General features: G+C 41.6%; 1 protein-coding gene across 1 annotated transcript in view; it reads right to left on the reverse strand.

Annotated features, from left to right (window-relative positions):
* CIAO1 (cytosolic iron-sulfur assembly component 1) overlaps positions 1-22,429 on the reverse strand; it is a 251,841-nt gene that overhangs the window by 178,723 nt on the left and 50,689 nt on the right. The gene's annotated exons all lie outside the window — the stretch shown is intronic.

The raw sequence follows: 22,429 nt of genomic DNA on the forward strand, positions 1-22,429 counted from the left end.
ACCCATACTTGTAGGAAGCATCATTGGATTTCTCAGAAGAGACTATATGATCTTGCGTGTCTAAATGCATAATAGCCTTCAGCTTTGGGAGTACGCTTGGCTTTTGCCACCTTCCTTTCAGATAACCTCCTGTGGTAAAGGGTAGGCTGAACTTAAGAGGCATGCCAGATTTAAAACTCCAACACTCATTGGCAAAACCGAGAGGTCTCGCTTTCAGAGTGTGAGTGCCAAGGTGTTGGTTCTGCCAATGGTAGACTGTAAAGTATTGTTGAAAGAAATATATAGAAATACTGGAGGGAAAGCATAACCTCATACGGTATCCTAAAACTGGATATTGAATTGATTGTTTTCAGTCTATATAAAATCGCATGGTTTATTTTTCAAATACTTTTCACTTTGGGAAAACTTTGACTCAATTTAAAAACAGCATCAGTGTCAGAATGTAAAGTGATACACTTGCCAAGGCCTGATTTACCACAGGTTCAGCAGTTTAGTTCTTTGTAGTAGCTCTGGTGAAAAAGTCTTTTGCTATCTACACCTTCTGCCTCACCAGACACCAGCAGAGTGAGTGCAGCAGATGGTCCTTCCCCCAGTACCATAAAAGCATTTGTGTGCCAAAGCTTGTGATTTCATGCAATTTGTAGAATGCAGCAGATAAAACAAAAACATACATTGGTAAAACAAAAACATACATTGGTAAAGCCAATAGGTCTTCCCTTTATAATGTGAGTGCCGAGCTGTTGGCTTTGCCAATGTTTGTCAGTAAAGTATTGTTTACAAAAAAATAAAAGGAAAAAGAATCCTAATACTGGAGGAAAAGAAATATGCATCTTATGAGTAACTCAAAACTGTACACTGTATTACATGTTTTCAATCTTTATGGACAGCATGGTTTATTTTTCAAATACTTTCCACTAAGGAAATGGAACAGAATTTTAAGAGGTGTCATATGCACAGTAATGGGGTGCTGAATGGAAAATAAAAGTAGTTCCTTAAATTTGAGCAGTGATAGGATACGAGGCAGCCAATAGAAAGACTTGCTGGGGAGCGAAAACCACAAGAAGAGGAAGTCAAGCCATTGAGTAAGTACATTAGTGACAAAGTCAAGTAATGGAAGGGCTGTAAGTTCACAATGGGTCTTTCGCAACCAAGCAACTTGTACTGTCTGGTAGGCGAGACCTGAAAAGTACATTTCTTTCTTTATCTCACTTTTGTGAATTGAAGTACTTGGCTCTATCCTGAGGTTGGTGGTTACTGCAAATACCTTGTTTTCTGATCCTGCTAAATTTACTAGAAAATAAAGATCCAGACAAATAGCAATGGGAGTTTAGTATCTAATTTCAGATTATTATTTTTTTACAGACTGACTGGCTACGATGTCCATTATTCTAATTGACTACACTATCCATAGCTACCATCTATTTAAAGAGCCCACATTATTCATTCAAAATTAATACATTAATTTTTACAAAGTTTCGTTAACAACTTGTATTACAGTGGCTCTGGTTGCATTGGTAGGCACTTGCCCTAGATCATACATTCAAGCCAAAATACTAGAGATCATATTCCCCAGTTCCACCAGGCAATTTTGAAGTTGCTCTTAGAAAACAAGATAACATTTCTGCTGCTTGTGTAATACAGAACAGAAAATAAGGTTTCTTTCAGTGTGTATTCCAGAACGTTTTAATTGTGTTAAAAAAATAAAGGACAGGGAAAATAAATATGATCTCTTTATTTTATAAATTATTTTAAATAAGAGTAATAGACTATTTGAACACACTTTAGTCCATGAATAACCCGTTTAAAAAAAAAAAGCAAATTGATTTTACCCTACATGAAATGCGAACTTTAACTTTTGAAAATTGGGGAACATTCATTTTCCCTGCTTCATTGGATAAAAACGTAGTAAAAATGAGTGTGAAATTAGCTTGTGTGAAGTTAGCCCTGGTGCAACACGTGTTGTAATATGAAACCAGGTGCCATTTAATGATCTAGAACTTAACATTTTCAACACCAACTTTTATTCACAGTTCATTGACCTCACAGCTTTATTGAGAAGCGTTCTCATATATTTTGTGTTCTTGATTTAATTTCAGGATTTGGTTTTTCAAATAAGCCATTTCCTCGTTTTCTGCACATTTTTAATGCAATCATGTTATGTGGCGTTGTATGGCTGCTAATGCCAATTCATGGCTGTGATGTAAAATCTGAAAAACCAAATGGCGTCATTACTTACATTTATTTCAAGTGCTAAAGTCCTCGTAAGTTTTACAGTTAAATAATGAGGAGAAACTCCACACCCCCTGTTGAGAAGAGAGCATGATAAATGGGTTTGGGATTTGTCAGCAAGTGATTTTCCCTGGCGATTATCATTTACCCAGAGTGTAATGTTACCACAAATTTATTTCCAACTGATCCACACTCTAGGATTTTTTTCTGAAACTGTAAAAAAAAAAAAAAAGCAGTTGGACCCAGATGAAAAAACACAATTTGTCTGAATGGGAGCATACAGAGTACAATACTACTTGGCACACGTTATTTTTAATGACAAAGGAATACATTATTGCATAACAAGAAAGCAAGCACAAGTCAAATAGTATCCCCTGTTCAAAGTATTTAATACGCTTTGAACAGTCTGCTCTTTGAAATTATCACCTTTAAAATTTGCCACTGTTTTAATCACTTTAACGATGGTAAGTGATGTCAAGTTTCTGAGACGCTGCATTCAACTGAAATACAGGTTGCCAAGTAGGCTGGTGTCATAAGTGCCTGTTGTTCAACAACCCCAAACATGCCTACACATCCCAGCATGCTTGACGACTGGGTGAAAAGCTAGGACTGCTTGAACATCACCCACATTGTGACATGAATGGAATATTAATAAAGATAATATATTCAGACAACTCAAACTCTTCCATATAAGACGTTAGTAGCTCGTCCAGTTATCCTTTTTGTGTGTTCTGGGCAAAGTGGATTTTTTATTGGCTAATCCAGTCTTCAAATTAGCTCTTGGTGTCTGATCGATCTTTTCTGTAGTAGCAAAGCCAACAGCATGACTCAGTAAGTTAAGCACTATCTGCTGGCAATTAGTTTGATCTAAACGACCGGAGTCTGAATCCAGACAAGAAATACTCTGCTCTCTGGGGCTGCTGGGAGGGGTGAGGGGGCGTGTGCATTTAGGCAGGCTGGAGAGGACGCACAGCGTGTGAAGGATACGGCAACCATTCCTGGGTTACGCGTGATCGCCTAATCGTGTTGTATTTTTTAAAACTGAAGCAGCAGAGTGAAATTTTATGTACTGTAGGACGTTTTATTTAAGTATTTCTCATCGCCACTTCCTTTTGGCACCTAGACTTTTTTGGCCTTCCGCTCCCGGCTTAGTGGGTCTGCCGGTGAGCGGTCTAGTTTGATCAGCTGCTGGGAGGGCTGAAGGGGTCTGTGCATTTAAGCAGGCTGGAGAGGACGCGCAGCGGACATCGCGCCTAAGGCAAGCCCGTCCAACCAGGCCCAGGGACAAGGACCCCTGGCCAAATGATGATCTACTCCATGGAGGAACTCCGAGAACTAAAAGATATACTCCACACGCCGGCCCTTCCTGTAGCATTAGAAGAGAGGCTTCTCACAGATAACTTGTTAGTTTTGAGGGGGAGACCAGGGAAGCATTGCACTCAGGCTCAGAGGGCTACAGGTGTGGGGTCAGATTTTCCCTCTAGTTTAAGGGCCTTTTTGTTGTATACTCCTTCCCTTCAAAAGCATAATCTGGAAATTTTTACGTTGCTCCAGGAAAAAGAGCTAGATATCCTTGCACTAACGGAAACGTGCTTAGAGGATGCCTCCGGGCTCGATATAGTGGCCTCCCTTCCCCCAGACTGTGATGTCCTGACATACAATCGACGGGAAGAAAAGAGGTGTGGGGGGGTGGGGTGGAGTAGCAGTATTTTGCCGCAGAGCCCTGACCACTGAGAAGATAGTACAAGAAAGCCTGGACGGGGCGGAGGTCCTGGGGATTAAAATTGGGCTAAAATCCTCTTGCTTGATAGTGGTGGTAGTATACCGTCCACCTCGGTCAGCTCCTTTGTTCAATGAAGTGGTTAGTGATCTTGTAGTGTAGTTCCTATTATCCCAATAGGCTCTGCGCATTGGAATAATACCTTCAATAGTATAGGCCTAGACCAGACGTTAACTAGGTCTACTACTGTCGATATTAGACTTAAAGTTTTGGGTTTGCCAGCTAGCTCAGAGTTCACTAGAAACTTTCTCGAATGTTCAGGAAGGAATTAACTTCCCTGATTAGACAAGAAGGGATTTAGTTTCTGACAACCATAGAACATGACAACTTTGCTCTCCCCTAATCAAGAGTGTATCTCGAGAGTCGTGTGAACAAAAGGCAGTTTATTTTACTCAGTCAGTACGTGCATTCTTAGTCTCATCAGATTGTAGAGAAAAGGAAGAGACGGGCGTGTTCAATAAAAGATGTTATTTATTGATCAGTCTCTTTTCTCGTACAAGAGAAATGGATCGATATTATTGCAATACTTATCGTTAAGTAAAGTGCATACATTAAAAGCAGAAGTATAAAATAATACTGTAAAAACATTGATATGGTTTCTAAGCCATATGAAGGTTTAAAATGAATAAAATATATTACATACACATATACATTTGACTAAACGTACTCAACTGGTGTTTCTAGATACGCCTACCCCGTGTACCTGACCTGAGCCTAATACGTGGGCGGGAATAGAAAGTTACAGTTTAAGTTAAGTTTGTTTTTGCCAATTGACTGACTAAAGAATTCTCTGTGAGGGGTTATTCAGTTCTGTACCTCGAAGTTAGGATGAATGAGGGATGGTATCTCTCTCTCTGCTCTCGATATTCCAGGCTGCCTGCGAGGGCTACCCGGAAACGCCGGTGCTGGATTTCTCGGCAGGAGAAAGCAGCGCGTCTCGTTCTCAGCGCGTCAGGAAGGCGGGGCTGTGCCAGCGGGGTCTGCTCTGCTCTGGGCTTCGGCAAGTATGGCTGCTCCGTCTCGTCACCACCGCGTGTGTTTGCATAGGGCAATATCGGTAATATTTATACCTTTAAGGTGCCGAGATTGACGTAAGGATGGACATAGATACGTCAATAAGGATGTCATACGACCAGGTCGTTAGCACATTCTTTTGCTGAAGTTCTTGGTGAAATCAAAACAATGGCCGCAGGGGTTTTTCCCAGGTTGTCATAGGTTTGATTTGTTATGAGAACTCCGTATGCCTTATCAGGGGCTGGAGGAATATCGCTTGTCTAATTAGATCGCAAGCGTTATGACCTAATCAGATAACACGTTCCTGTGCCGTAGTGTGGCTTCGTCAGATAACGGTATCTGCATCATGGGGGTTTGCTGCCTCATGGGCTGACTGCTAGTTAACTTGTTGGTTTGTTAACCAGAATAGGGGGATCGATTCAGAACCTATAGGAATACATCACACCCACTCCACGCTAACTATGGTCATATTTACTAATCTATGCATAGTAAAACATAGTACAATATATTTATAGAGTATTGTGTATACCTTACCACCCCAAAATACATATATGCATTTTGAAATTTTCAAATATACGGAAGAAATGCAGTCATATGTATAGTATGCACTCAAGCTGTAGAATAATGCTAAAGTAATAACGCATTTGTATACATTAATGCTATTTGGTATATGAGATTTACACATGAAATGGCTCTTAATACAGAAAAAAAGTTCGAGACCACTTCATCACAGAATATAATACAATGAACATACCAGCGGGCAGCTAATGTCTATAAGCTGTCTAAAAATAGAAATCTTAGTTCTCTAGGAATAGTCTCTTACTTTAAGCAGAAGATAAGTGACCCGAAAAAGTGTAAAAAATAATTTGGGGCTGCTGAAAAAATTGCTGTCCGTGAACTGGAGGGAAAGCTGTTCATGTGACTTTGTTATTAAAGTTGAAGGCCAAATTCAGGGAACGCCGTGTACGAGTTTGTTCAAAAGTCCCTATTTCTGTTCTGGTGAGAACATCATATCATTTAGGCTTTCGAAAAAGTTGTAAACAGCTTCCTGGGAGAGTTCCATTAACTCGGAAATAGGTGTAACCATGCATTCATGTGCATGATTGTCTCCATTGACATTCTGATTTGGATTGCTGACAGAAGGTTGTACCTGATCGATGCTGCTTTCATCTTGTACTTCACTACCCCTTAATCGTAGTGGTGAAGCTTCCACGAATGCCGTCATCAGGATTGGTAGCCTTTGAGGGCAGCACAAAGCATGAGCCTTGATCGGACTCAACAATGTTTCTGCATCCATTGGCGCATCCGATTGTAGCGTCAGACAGGTGTCTAACACGCATTCTTCTCCGCATAGCAGGCACCTTAATACAGGTAAAACACATCGTTGCCACATAGGTCGAAAGGATAGAAACCAAGTCATGTTCAGGTCTCTAAGCCGGGATAGTCCCAGGATTCTTGATATCCGGTCCCGGTATCCAATGGCTAGGATCGTTTCTTCCCTTGTCGCAGGTGTTTTGTCTGTGACATGGTTTGCCATAACGAAAAATAAGGACTAGGAATAGGATTCCTGCAATCAGTCCTAAAATGAGGGGGAGTCCGCCAAAAATCGAATGGACGAAGTCTGGAAAAATACCCAGTGTGGCTTTGAATGGTGTTAATGCCATCGAAAATACTGTATTAAATACTTGTGAGACCCCACTGGTATCAGAAATATTTAAGATTTCATTCAGGATTTCTGCGAAATGTATGGGGGAATTAGTTGATAACAATGAATGTATCTCTGCAGTCGTCCTTGCGACTTGTAGATCATATGTTTCTTTTGATGACGTGAGCCTGGTCGGCGTCTGAAGAAGCACTGTTTTCATTCTGCTTAAAGTATCTATTCGAATAGAAGTAATTTTCAAGTTGGGCCATGCCCTTGCCTCCCTGTCTGGAAAGGAGCTGGGGAACAATGAGTGTCCACAGCACTTGACCTTCGCAGTCGTAGTTACGAGATAAGGAGTCCCGGGCATAAGACTACAACATCTGCGATCTACAATTAGAATGTAACTCCCATTATAGAGTCTTTGAAAGAATGGTTCTATCTCTGTTGCAGGTGCGCCTTGCTGGTGACATGAAAGGTTATTTGAGTTCCCTTCACAGGCTCCGTGCAAACTAATTCCGTTACACAGAAGTGTACCGCTTAGTGACATTGCACAATTATTGCCACTAAGAAACACTTTCTGTCCTTTATTACTGACACATGCATGTGAATAGGGCAGGTCCCATGTTGTTTTAATGTACCCCTTTCCCAATTTCTCGTACATGCCAGCCTGTATATATTTTTGGCAGTATTGAAACCTGAAGGTTGAAATTGGAATATTTATTATCCCATGTATTATCCATTCACTGACAGGTCGTTCTGACATTGTCACTGGTAATCTCTCAAGTTTCTCAATGCTCAGGATTGTATAATCAGCTCCCTTTTGGGCCATACTGATTTGTCTATCAGTAAGGTTAAAGATATAGAATAGTGACGTTGTGTTGATTAAACGCCAAGGCACATAGCCTGAACGCAGATTTTGTAACGTCCAGCCAAGCTGTACAATAGAACGCAATTGGGACTGACCGTGTTGTAATAACAGTAAGTCTTGCGATAATATGTCGATTGCTGAAGACACAATGCTGTCCAAAGAAAAAATTCTGGAGGACAGAGTCATTAACCCATTGTCCACTACAGAAAGTGATTTTTCCAAATTAATACGGTCAATTTCCCGTATTCTCTCTGCTGTTTCAATTTGAGTAACCTTCCAGGCCTCATTGTATGCTGCATATACAGAGGCTGCTATGAAACGCTTTTGACGCTGTTTGCGTGGTCCCATAGTGAAATCACGCAAGTCAGCACCATCAGTAAGTAAAGTTAGGTGTTGCTTAATTTCTGCCAGTGTGGAAGTTTGTAGCCATTGAAGGCATAATTTGCCCACACTGTAGGTGGTTATTATCCCTGGGTGATGTCTTTGAGGATATCTAGGGTCTGGCCTGGTCATTTTGAACCCCTGTGTTTTGTTCAGGAATCTGTCTTGACAGTTATTAGTATCTGTGGGCCAGATCAACCACTGTTTCCAATCTGGATGTGTTCTGTTTTGGTTTAATACATAATTTACGTCTATCTCTTCTTCTGTAGAACTATTGCTGTTCATTGTTGGTTTTGGAATAGACGGTTTATTTAAGTCTTTGATTTTGGCTAGGCCAAGACAGGTGGTTTGTTGAACAGTGTCATTTAAAAATATAATTTGTTCTGGGATCATGCAGGCTCTAAACAAAGATTCTATACCCTGTACTTGCCATTCTTTTGTACCCCAAACACTTTTCAATTCAACATTTTTGTCCCAATAATCAAAACCAAAAGTATTCATTTGTTCAAAGAATGAGTCTGAATATATCAATTTCGTGTTGGTTATCATGGTCTTCATCCCTGTCTTATTTGACAATTTGAAATAAAATGTTTCAGCATTACTTATGTTAAAACCTGAAAAATATGAATATTTGTCGTAAACGGTTCTCGAGCTTCCTTTTGGAGGGGTTGCACAATGTTCCCATTGATTATAATTTAAAACATTTCTAGGTTGTGCAGATCTATGTAGAAAATGATTACCATAGTGGTTATAACAGTACATACTATCATAATTTGTAGAACCCTGCAAATAATCATGTTTGGTAAATTTAGCAGACATTACTAAGTCAGACATCATATTATTAATGCTTTCGAAGTCCCAATCATCAGCAAATGGGCTCGGTTTTACAAAGTCACTCAATGAGATCTTAATTTGGTGTGGATATTTCAGGATTTCGACCGGACCATAAATTTCATAGTCAGTGTTATCCCATGCTACCCCACCCGGTATAGGATTGGCTGTGAAGTTGGCTGAAGAAAGTTCTCTTTTCTCGACGTGTGAAGATGTGTGTGGTTTGAGGATCAAGTTGATTTTCTGACTTGCTGTGTCCATTTTAGCATATTTTCCCTCAATGAAGCGTCCCAAAGTTAGTACCATGATGAGCCAAAGTATGAGGATAAATGCACCAAAACCCACCCAAAATTCAAGCCATGGAGAAACCAGATATGTTTCTTTCAGTTGTTTCAAAAGTTCTTTAGCTTTATCTTTAAAGGTATTTGATGATGGCTGTGTCTTTGATTCACTGAAGCCTTCAGAGGAATCATCGAAGTTTATGAAGTAGCCGGATGCAGTTCTGTCAATTGTTCCAATTGGTTCAGGATCACTGTTTCTTGCATTTGCACTTGGTACTTCATTATAGATTGGTGTGTCTCTGCTAAATGTTTTTATTTGGGTTTTCAGAGGTCTAAGTTCCATTGCATTGTTGCATAGTCCTTGTTGTTCTTTTGTAGGCGTTTCGAATGTAATAAGCCTCTTAGTTAGGACCTCTGTACTGGTAGCAAACCTTGGTGTTCTGCTACTTATTGGGAGTCCACTTGGCCTACTATTTGTTATCGGCCACATGATTGTGGATTTACCAGGTCGATCGATACAACTCGGTTCTCCTTTTTACCAGCAAGCGGCGGTAGTACAACTGATCTTGTCCCGTTGACAGACAAGACAAGAACTGCTTTTCTGTAAGAAGGCCCAAATTCCTTCTTTACCGCGATCTTTTCTCTGACCAGATCCCCGACTTTTGGAATCCAGACAGGTCTTGCTGGGACAGGTGGTGGTTCTTCAGTGGTTGTTGGCTGTTGTTTCAACTTTATGTTGCTCAGGTCTTTTCTTGTTTTGTTTAAGTCCTGCAAAATAGCCAAACGGTCTTTGATATCAAAGCTTTTTTCTTTTACCACTGAAGTCTGACTATCAAGGTCAGAGATCAACATCCTAGTTCCAAATAATAATTCGTACGGACTGAATCCCTTCAGAGAATTTCTTGGCAAGTTATTTAGACTACGTTGGACACTTATTAGATGTTTGACCCACCCAGCTCCCGAACCTAATACCTTTCCATTATAGATTGCTTTATGCCTTGGTTTTTTCTTTACACCATCCCGTATCCCTCAGGAAGGAAGTGAGAAGATTCCCGCTGTGCTATGCTCATTTGGCCATGTGTCCCCTCAGGCTGGAGGGCTAGAGTGAAAACAATGGTCAAACGTAGCATGCTCTTAGCGTATATGCCATTTAGACTCGCAAATCTTTGTATAACAGTCCAGACGTCAGCCGAGTGCTGGTGGTCTACATCATAAGTGGAAACTAGCCTGTATATGTTAATCGCAAGCCTTGCTTTTTACTCTTGATTTTTTCTGGAGTAAAACTACGAGGTATTAAGCTGTTTCTCTCCCCACTGCGATCTCTGTTGCAGTTTGGGCAGTTTTTTACAAACATGGTGTGATGCAGGCTCATGCCTGGCCACCAGTACCGTGATTGTAATTCTTCCAGAGAATCTTTTAGTTTGAGGTGTCCGAGACCCTCACCCATATGTGCGTCTGCGATTAACAAGTTTCTCCTGTCCATGTTTGGAATCACTCTATCCCCCACTCCAGGGATTCGAGCAAAAGGGACGGAGTTTGCATCGATTATGTATGTATAATTGAGTGGATAGTTGATCGGTAGCGCCGAGCAGTCGCCTTTTAATGACGTTTTCACCGCCAGCACTGTTTCACCGTCAATGTATTTTAATGTACGCTTTTTTCGAACTACGGGAGCCGATTTAGTTGCTACCGCTGTGGCTGTGTCAGCCAATGAATTCCCTGCAACGTGAACGCCATCACGCTGATGACTCAGTGAGTGTGTCACGTGAGTCTTTGGTAGTTCTTTTTGTAAAAGAGCTATTTGTTCCCAGAGCAGTTTCTGCTTTATTGTTGCATCTGTGTCATCTTTGTAACCGTTTTGAATCCATGTCTGCAAATCGTTGTTATATGATTTGACGCAGTAATATGAATCTGACACTATAAGTGTCGGGAATTCGCGATCCGCATTATCTAGCGCCATTTTCAATGCTAATATTTCAGTTTGTTGTTCTGAATTAGTTTCTACTGAGTGTGTTTTTGTTAATAGAGGTCTTAGTTTACCTCCGCGCCACACTTCTTTTGTAATCCCACATGTGGGGTTGTATGCTTGTTCTCCCCAAACGGGGGGTTGAGCATGTCCGTCTGTATAAATTACACAGGCGTAATGTCGTAAAGGCAGAATATCGATTGGCAGAGGGAATGTTCTTTCATATTCTAGATTTTTTAATTCCTCTAGTTCTGGATCAAAGTAGTAGTATACTTTGTCCGTTGTGATTGAATTCACCCATTGTATCCATTCCGGATTCAATGTTGTTGTTGGTAAATTACATGGTGTTGTTAATGCCTCAAAGGCTGATTCAGCTGTTCTGACTGTGATGTGTCTACCGTCCGCTTGATCTTTTTCTCTAGCTATTGCGGTTTGAACTGCATGAACAATTTTTTCTTTAATGCTGAATTTCTGTTCAGCTTCTGTGTACAAGTGTGATTTGAATGCAATTGGTACCTTTTCTCCCTCATTAGAGGTCAGGTATGTGAATCCGCATCTCCCTGGGATGACTCGGATCACAAGATTGCGTGTGTTATCACGTGTTTCTAATTTTGTTTTAATTAGCATGTCTGTAAGGATCTCAATATTTCTGTGTGTATTTGAGTCCAATTAGATCTTTTAAAATCTGGTTTTATTAGATCAATAAGGGGTTTGACCCTTTCTGCGTAATTTGCAATATATGTTCTTCCGAAATTTAGGAAGCCTAGAATTGACTGTAGGTTTTTTTAGTGTTCTAGGTGCTTGGAGTACGGCACATTTTTCTAGAAAATTGTCAGCCAGGCTTTTGCCTTCACTTGATAATTCATATCCTAAGAACAGGACTGTCAGATGGGCAATTCTGGATTTTTTAAAGTTGAATTTGTAACCCTCTGCTGCGAACCCAAGTATTATGGTGTTCACTCTCTTCAAGTGAGTCTCCAAGTCATCATCTGTTAAGTATATGTCGTCGACATATGATAATGCTTCGTCGTCATATATTTGTAGTAATTCTGTTACTCTCGCTGAGAATACTCCCGGGCTGTTCTTGTACCCCTGGGCTAACTGACAGAATTGTTTTTGAGTGCCATTTATTGAGAACGCAGACAAATATCTGCTCTCTGGTGCTATGTTTTGACAAAAGAATCCATTAGAGATGTCTAAGGTTGTTTTGTATTTTTTGCGCACTATGTTATTCATTAGTGCAGCACTATGTGAGTTTTGCACTGCAAAAGTTTTGCAACATGAGTTAAGGTGTCGGTAATCCAAAACTAGACGGTATGAATTGTCTGGTTTGGAGACCGGAAACAAAGGGTTGTTCATTTGTGAGGTGCAAGTTTCAATCACCCCCTGGTATTCTAGCTGATCTAGAATTTCTTTTACCTGTTTTTTTGCTTCTTGCTTAATTGGGTACTGCCTTTGTGCAGTAGGTTGTGATTTTAACTGGATTTTGTGAGGAGGAGAGTCCTCATCCCATCCTACGTGATTTTTATATAAAGCAGGAGCTAGAGCTACTGCCCACTTTCTAGCAAGTGTGTATTTTTTATGAATTGGGATGTGGTTTGAGAAGGCAGGCATAATTGCTTCTTCGCCATGAGGGCACTCCCTGACAAATTCTGGTGGCCAGTCTTTTTCAGCTAGAAGGATGTCATAGCCCTTGGAGAGATTATCCCAAAATAGTCCCCTTATTTTTCTAGTCTTATCTCCCTCTATACGTAATGTTATTTCGTATATTTTGTGAGGTTTGCTAACTCTGGTGTCTGCAGTTTCCACTTGAAGATATTCATTTGTGTCCACTGTCTCCAGATGATTCATAAGGACTTTGCGAGCTATGCTCACTTCTGCTGCGCTGTCTAGCATTGTCTGAGCCCATTCTCCGTTTTTCAGTTGTGTCCTCAGTATTCTCGGCATTGTTAACTACCTTGATACTGGCTACCTTCTTTTTTGGAAATTGTAATTTCTTTTTTAGCTGAGCAGGTTCCTTGTCTTTGGACTTGGCGTGCTCTTCTCTTTGTTCTGATCGTCCTCTTCTTTCCGATTTCTGCGAGGAAGTCTGAAAAGATTGAGAGGGACGTGTATCAATGTCTTGATATCTATCAGGCTTTTTTATATTATCCCTATTTCTAAGGTTATATCTTTTCCCAGAGGGGTCACTCTGGGGTGACCTGTGTCTTTGGTTCGGAGATTTTTCTCTTCGCCTTGGAGACCTGCCTCTGGACTGGAATTTCTTTTCTTTAGGATTGGATTGTTTGTTTCCATCCCAGCTCTTTTTCTGTGATGTTGAATTATTATTAAAAAATATTTTTTCAGGACTTTCAATCAGTTGTGGTTTTACTGGTATTCCACCTAAACTATCTCTACCTAGTTCCTCATAGGATTTTTTATGATTCTGGCAATTTCAGCTGGTTGGTCTGCTATATCTGTCTCCTTTAACCTCTGGCGGATCGCCACGTTTGCTGCTTCTCCCTTTATGTTGGCTAATAATATAGCTGAGACCTGCTTGAAGTCTTTTAGTAATTTCATACCAAGAGTTAAAGCGGGTTCTGGACCATATTCGTCTTGAATTTGTTTTAGCACATCTGGTATTACCGAAATGGATGGAACACCGTGCGTTTTTGTGTAAATGGAAGCAAAGACTGTACCCCAAGTGTCACAGTCCTCAATGTGTGGTGCGATTCCCATTGGAAGACAGATAGTCAGAATCCTGTGTTTTTCTAACGGGGTGGTGTCAGGAAACACCGCCTCTATTTGGGTTATTTTCTGTGCCAACCAGAATGGTATTTGTTCCCGTTTAGCTGGTACTTTACCTAGGCAGGACTGTATGTTCTGTGGTGTAATTTTATTTGTGTTCACCTGGTGAGGGGTCAGCTGTGGAATTTTAATTGCTGACTGAATTGTAGAAGTCCGCATCACATACTGGACTAATTGTCTATGTATTTTTATTAATTGTTTTAGCTGTGTTAAAAGGTTTGCTGCAGACATCCCGTCGATGTCTGGATGTGGTGTGTATCCGGCTAGGACCGGCCACGTTGCTCCTGGTCTACCTAAGGGACCGAGCCTGGTGATGTGATTATTATGTTTTAGGGCGCCATCAAATAAGAGCAGGTGCTCTTGAAATTTGAGTGGTACTTCCACCTCCTCGAAAGGAGTGTACGTTTCAGGAGGTTCCTCTATTTTGTAATAGTGGAAGTACTTTGTTACAGCATTTGCTGCAGGAAAATTTATCCATGAATAGTATACCTCTGTCTGCCGATATTCGTGTGCCTCAATTACGCATATGACTGTACCACCTCTAGGTGTCAGTCCATTTTCTATAAGTTTTAAAGTTATAGATTTCCTTTTAATGACCGGGATGAGTATTATATCCGGGTCTGCATCTTGCAGTGCAGTATCAGCTGCTGCGAGTTCAGTTGCTAATCTAACTGCCTCTCTTTCATCATCACTGTCTACCATTTTACCGACAGGATGGTTACTTTGTTTGTTTGCAGATCAGGTTTCTTATGGAAACAAAGATTAGATGCACAATATTTTGGAACGGTTTATCCTTCAATGTTGACTAAACCAAGTACCATACATAGGAGTTTCCTCCTGCGATGTTTGGCGGATATTACCTTTCACCCACTCCAGACGTCTTTGGAGTATTATGGGAAAAAGGGGTCTGAGTGAGAAAGCACGACTGAGTTACTTTAAATGTCTTACATTAGTTTTATCGCCCTTTCCAAACGCGTTGGGCGCCATGTAGTGTAGTTCCTATTATCCCAATAGGCTCTGCGCATTGGAATAATACCTTCAATAGTATAGGCCTAGACCAGACGTTAACTAGGTCTACTACTGTCGATATTAGACTTAAAGTTTGGGGTTTGCCAGCTAGCTCAGAGTTCACTAGAAACTTTCTTGAATGTTCAGGAAGGAATTAACTTCCCTGATTAGACAAGAAGGGATTTAGTTTCTGACAACCATAGAACATGACAACTTTGCTCTCCCCTAATCAAGAGTGTATCTCGAGAGTCGTGTGAACAAAAGGCAGTTTATTTTACTCAGTCAGTACGTGCATTCTTAGTCTCATCAGATTGTAGAGAAAAGGAAGAGACGGGCGTGTTCAATAAAAGATGTTATTTATTGATCAGTCTCTTTTCTCGTACAAGAGAAATGGATCGATATTATTGCAATACTTATCGTTAAGTAAAGTGCATACATTAAAAGCAGAAGTATAAAATAATACTGTAAAAAATTGATATGGTTTCTAAGCCATATGAAGGTTTAAAATGAATAAAATATATTACATACACATATACATTTGACTAAACGTACTCAACTGGTGTTTCTAGATACGCCTACCCCGTGTACCTGACCTGAGCCTAATACGTGGGCGGGAATAGAAAGTTACAGTTTAAGTTAAGTTTGTTTTTGCCAATTGACTGACTAAAGAATTCTCTGTGAGGGGTTATTCAGTTCTGTACCTGGAAGTTAGGATGAATGAGGGATGGTATCTCTCTCTCTGCTCTCGATATTCCAGGCTGCCTGCGAGGGCTACCCGGAAACGCCGGTGCTGGATTTCTCGGCAGGAGAAAGCAGCGCGTCTCGTTCTCAGCGCGTCAGGAAGGCGGGGCTGTGCCAGCGGGGTCTGCTCTGCTCTGGGCTTCGGCAAGTATGGCTGCTCCGTCTCGTCACCACCGCGTGTGTTTGCATAGGGCAATATCGGTAATATTTATACCTTTAAGGTGCCGAGATTGACGTAAGGATGGACATAGATACGTCAATAAGGATGTCATACGACCAGGTCGTTAGCACATTCTTTTGCTGAAGTTCTTGGTGAAATCAAAACAATGGCCGCAGGGGTTTTTCCCAGGTTGTCATAGGTTTGATTTGTTATGAGAACTCCGTATGCCTTATCAGGGGCTGGAGGAATATCGCTTGTCTAATTAGATCGCAAGCGTTATGACCTAATCAGATAACACGTTCCTGTGCCGTAGTGTGGCTTCGTCAGATAACGGTATCTGCATCATGGGGGTTTGCTGCCTGCTAGTTAACTTGTTGGTTTGTTAACCAGAATAGGGTCAGGAATAGGGGGATCGATTCAGAACCTATAGGAATACATCACAATCTATGCTCTAGATAGCAACAGATTTTAGTAATGGGGATATTAACTACCAGTGGGATCAGGCACCAAGAGAACACGCGACGAGCAGGTTTGGAGAGGCTATGACCATGCTGGGTTTGAAACAAGTTGTTGAGATCACCGCTCATGAGAAGGGCCAAACTTTAGACCTCATTTGGACTACATCTCCTACTGACCGAGTGTAGACCATGCTGCTGGTCAGATCACCACTTGATCAGTTTTGAGATCCCTGTGCCCAGTTGACCGAACCTCCTACCTCCAGTTTGGAGGAGTGTACGGAACTGCCACAAGATGTAGGATGTCAGTTTGAGGGAGGCATTGTATGACACAACGCACCCAGGGAAACAGACCGGGGACCCGGACCTATAGTACAAGAAACGTACAAGCCGATTGAGGAGAGCAAGGTGGCCCCAGCCCGGAGGGAAAGGATACTGAATAGAGTGAAGCGTGCTCCATGGTGTAGGAGAGTAGGATCTGCTTACTATGGTGGTGTTTCACTGTTTTCCGACTTTAGTCTGGCTGGGGCCCTGCTATCAAGAACCCCAGCCTAGCTGCTTCCTCTCTAAATTGATTGCATGTACTTTAGGTACACTCCAGATTGGTTACTGGGTTACCCTTGTCAGTCCCTAGTATATGGTACCTTAGGTACTAAAGGCATAGGTACCCCAGAGGCTGAAGCATGTTTTATGCCACCCCTGGGAAGCCTTCCTAAATGGCACCACAGGTCTGCTACTGCAGCCTGGGTAAGGTGGTGCATGCACCCCTTACTAAGATATAGGTTACCTATATCTACATTTAATCACCAACACATATAAACCTATAAGTCACTCCTATGGCAGGCCTTATTCGTTCGTTCGATAACTTTATTTCGGCCACCAAGGACCATAAAAGTTCATACATAAATACAAAATGTAAGACAATAAATAAGAATATCATTTAAAAGTACATTGTATATACAGATAAACAGATAGATACAATACTGTACATAGTAAAAAACAGGATTAAACTACTTCTCATTATCGAACTTCATGGTAATTATAAAAACGTGCAAGCTCATGCTAAACACTCGGTACAATAATTAATTTCCTGCGTTTTTGTGCCACATTGCGTTTAAAAAGTGCAAAACTGCAAAAACTATTGGGGGATGGGTATCATATTTTAACATCCTAAATGCATGCGCACACTGACGAAAACCTAGATTTCTACAAATTGCAATGAGTCAGTGCTTGCGTGGGCCCTGACACGCTGGACAAAAAAAAAGTACGTGAATTTCATCTTCCAGACCAGAGCCACAGGCAGGGCACTCCCTGCTCGAGACTCTATCCCATTTACTGGTAAGAGCTCTGAGTGGAAGAGTGCCGAGTCTGAATTGCATGTACAACTTACGTGTAGGGCTCCCGGTTTTATGGTATTTATGTTTTGACCATTTCCGTCTGTATTTATCGGGCATTTTTTCTGTATTTATCCACATTTATTTTTGCCACACGCAAAAGACGCCACTACAGCTAGTATTTTCAGCATTTATTTAAATTGACAATGCACACCAGGGTCGGGTTGTTATTGGTCAACACAATACATTCATCTGAAAACTTTGCCATTGTAGTACAAACACATGTGCATTTCAAGAGACTTTGCAGACATTGAGGCTCTTTCTGGTTTGTTAATGAAATGAAGACCACTGAAAACCCGTTCAATATTTGCTGATGACACTGGAATGGCCAAGAGATACAAAGAATGATTACACAGTGTTGGCCATTCTTGCTTCTGAGAACGCCAGTATGTCATTGCACTGATGTCTTTTTGTGGGATAGGGTGCATTACATATTTCTTGAATTCTTCTTCTACAACATTCATTGCATCATCAGAAGCTCCAACCAACATGAATAAATCTTTGTAATCATTGAAATCCTGACTACACTGAACTTTCTTGAATGGGTCAAGGATTGTAACCCGTTTCCAAAAAGAGCTGTAACTCATTTGCCCAGTTAGGTTACGAGCTAGGACAGCATCCCACTTGTTTTTCAGTGCATCTTTAAAAGTAATCATCTCTTTTATTAGGGCATTTGCTTTTTTTTGTGGTAACATTTGCAATAGGCTGGCGATCATTGGGTCTTGCGTATAGTCTTGCTCCAATGACACAGCCATGTCAACCTCTATGGCTGAATATATTTGGTGGGCATGTGTTTCTTCTGACTCGAGCTTCTTCTGAATGTTGATGATACCAGTGAGGGTTTTAACAATGAAATGCAACTTCACATAGAAAGATTGGTGGTTTGCACTGTTGGGACCGAGGAGTTTACGTAGGTGATCAATTTTGGATCCAGTGGCTTCTTCATTGTTTACAAAAGCAAGGAAGTAGTGCCATATTTCCAAAAGTTTACTGCTCCCTCATACCAGCTGAACCATCGGATCACAACAACCGCCCTTGGATATCTCATTCGCCCGTCTCCATTTCCTTGCGAATAAATGTGTTTTAAGTTTCGCGCATACTTAGACTGCTCCAGCCTTTTTAACAAAATCATACATGTCCCGGTTCTCAGGCTGAGACAGAACATAGGAAACAGCAGCATGTATAAGATGACATGGATCTTTTACATGGATGGAATTAATCCTCTGAGCAGCACGCAAATCAGTTACTGCCTTTGTCATATAGGATGCAGAATCAGAACATATTGCAACAAGATCATGCCATGATTTACCCAACTTTTGAAGCACACTGCATACAATTAAGGCAATTTTACAGAATTACACTCATCAGATACAGTGATGTCAACTAAGGCTGAGCGGCGACCCTTTTCTTCACCATCACAGTAATATGTGACCAATGTTCCAATGGCCGGGTCACCATGCACCTCTGTGGTTTCATCAATTGTTAAGGAGATAGGGACATTTGCTACAGCTTCACGTATGTTTCCGAGCTGTGCTTCAAACATTTTAGGAAAATATTTTTCGTACATTTGGCTAGATTTGCACATTGTCCTTGCTGCAGGGCACAGCTGCCTAATCAGCTCTCCAATTGGACCATCAGTCTGGTGAAGTGGAACACCACCTTCACACAGAGCTTTCACAAACTTGTGCGGGATATCCGCAGCCTCTTCAATATTTTGGCATGCACGAGTTGTGCATTGGTCCATGGTGATTTGCTCCATGCGGGCCTTCTTTACGACAGGGGAAGAAAGTCTCTCGTGGGTTTTGCTGCTCAGGTGGGCTTTGATATTATCCGCTGCCCTGCTTTCAATGTCAACAGTTGTGCGGCATGACTTGCAGGTGAACATTTTCCTCCCTTTAAGGGATACGGCTTCAAATTCGGCATACTCCTGTACGTAATCGTCAATGTCCCTGCGTTTGCGGCCCATCTCTATAAATGTAAGGATTCAACAGTTAAGCAGCCATTGGTTTGATGTTTAATATACTGTATGTAGGAATTTCACCCCAAAGACATTCAAATCCATCAATGTTTCTCGTTGATATTAGCTTGTACATTTTTAGTTGCAATTCGTTTCATCTTTATCCAAATAGGTTCACATGTACCAATTGTTTCTTCATTGATATATTCACACACATACTCAATTAAGTGATTCATAGAGCTCAGCGAATCACCCAAGAGGGTGTCCAGACACTTGCAGGGTTTGAGAAACTCATTTAAATAGCCAGGTTTTATGATCATTTTGAAATTCTAGACTAGATGGGGCGAGCTGGAGGTTGTTCCATTTCTTCGCTGTGAGATAGGAGAAGAAGTATCCTTCACTCGTGCTTCTGCTGATGTGGGGAGTGTGGGTGAGCAAGATGAAGGCGGTGGTGACGTGCTATGTAATCTGATCTCTGCAAGCTTTTTTGCTATTGGTAATCGATCGGTCATCTCACAAAAACAAATGATGCAAAAGGACATCATGGGCAAACTATGACAAAGAATAACTTCTGAAATTGGCCCCTTAGGGCAGAAAGACTCACAGCAGTGGTTGCCTCATTGTTCCGGATTTCCTCTGAGTTAAAAAAAGCTTTATTTTAGGTTTCAAATTCTAGTTTTTCCAGTGGGGAGACGGTTAGTTTTTTTGTTGTTTGATGTGCTTTTTCTCTGAACAGTTACCCTCACCGTAGGCAAACACCATACTGACTTAAAACTAGGTGTTTTATCGACCTGATGAAAGGCTGAGTGGGCCCACCGATTTAAAATTAACAACCTCTCTTTCAAACAGTGTGCTAATACTAATAATAATTACATGGAAATGCAAGGGCCATGCAGCAGCAGGTGAGTCAGGAGAGAGCAACACACTGAAAGCAAGACACACAAAGTGAACACAGACCCCTGAAGGAAGTTCTCTCACTATGGAAATTCTGTACTCCATGTCTATAGAAGTGCCTTCCCAGTGTGTTCTTGTGTTTGGAGTGACAGCCACTTATTGCAGTATTATACCTCTATTTGTATCCAGTATGCTTATGTAACATGCACACGTCACTCTTTCCTCTTGTAACGTACCGGTTTCTACCTCATCTTGTATCTTGGTTACTTGCACAATTGTTACGTTACAGTAACGTTTGCTCTTGTAATGTTACTGTTCCTATTGTGAAGCACACTGACACCCTCGGGTAAAGTCTGCGTTATTTAAAAACGCATAAATTAATAAATGCCTTGACAGGGGGCCTAAACGCAACAGTCTGGCCCTGATGACAGCAAGGCACCTGACATGTGCATAGCGTTCCCATGGGACAGAACTGCAGGCTGCAATTCCCATCTCCTGAGATGGGAATTGCAGTTCTGTTTCTAGAGAGGCCTAAGCCTGAGGTAGTACTTCCTCTCCCTGAGCCCACGCTGCCAGTCAACCGCCTGCATTTAAAGGCTTTGGAGAAATGTTGACCATATACACTTGTACCCAACCAAAATGGGCTCTCTGCAAGACGACTAGAGCTGTAGATATGCCAGTTGATGCAATGGGATAATTTAATGTGGGGCAGGAAGTCTCTCTTTGGTTCAAGCCGTGGGGCATGCTGCTGGGCCTGGTTTTCTACGCTTGTTGCCAGAATGGGCACCCGGGAACTGGACTGTTCACATTCTTATTATGGAGGAGGGCTGCAACATTAATGGACAGCTCATTAACATCACCGAGTTTGATGGTTCCAGTGTCAGTGTTCCTAATTAGTCTCACAACTAATCCACGTTAATTAAGTGTCCCTGTTGAGGTTTTAATTTAATTTGTCTCTTCTACCAGAAGCAGTACCTGAAATCCACACATGGTAAGGGTGTGCCTTGGGTATTTTTAAGTGGAGGAAACAACATAAGTGTGAGCCAGCTCGTGGCCCTGGCGCTCTGCTGCACCTACACGCGTGCTCACTCTCTAATGGCAATCTCAGACGGCTCCACCAGTAGCAGCTTGAAATTGGGCGATGCACAGTTGGGGGGGGGGGGAGCAGATGAAGAGGTCCTCTGCTATGAGGAGGTCAGTCACATACACAAGTGACTTACTCCTAGCCAGTCGGCTACTCTTCTCACGCAATTCCTGCAAGGGGTAGGAAACGATGACCTCTCCTCATACACTATGCAAGCCGCCCACTTGCACATCGCCTGGTATGCAGGTGGGAACTCCCCACCTGGGGACCTGGCCTGACCCGCTAATTCTCGCAATCCAGGAGCTGGATTACAGTGAGAGCTCCTAGAGGGGCCCTCTCCCTCTCCCACACCTACCCACCCTGCTAACACACCTGACCACAGTTCATGCCCATCCAAACTTAGCGACTTCAACTGAAAAAGCACACATGTTACGTATTCCTCCCTCAGTTGTTTCAGCCTGCTGCTGCCACCTCCCATACATACCATGCTCCTTCCTAAGTTTTTAGCTTCATTCCCAGTTACCGACATTGCAGCAGTATGCTGGTAGTATTCACTAGCCCACAATAACGAGTCCTACATGATTACTGTGGAAATTAGTTCAATGTACATCTGCCAATCTACGATTTTGCCACATGAAGGTGTGCTCAAATTGTGTGACCATTAGAAATGTCACTTCGGAAGGCATAAATGTTTGCAATTGTTGTAAGTGATATAAAACCCAATAAATACATTTCTTTTAAAAGATGGAGATTGTCACAACTGGAAAGAGCGATTGGAAGAGAAGGTTAGGTGTTGCTTGTAGCAGGAAAGGTTTGTCCTAGAATGAGTCCGTGCGGAAATGGAGGTCGAATTCGCTAAGATTTTCATACAATGTCCGGACAATAATTTCCCATTTCTATAGATGGAACTACAAAGAAAAGCCTTTATTCAGAGCTGATGTGTGTTGGATGATT

The sequence above is a fragment of the Lissotriton helveticus genome, chromosome 11, assembly GCF_964261635.1.
Source record: "Lissotriton helveticus chromosome 11, aLisHel1.1, whole genome shotgun sequence".
Lineage (NCBI taxonomy): Eukaryota > Metazoa > Chordata > Amphibia > Caudata > Salamandridae > Lissotriton > Lissotriton helveticus.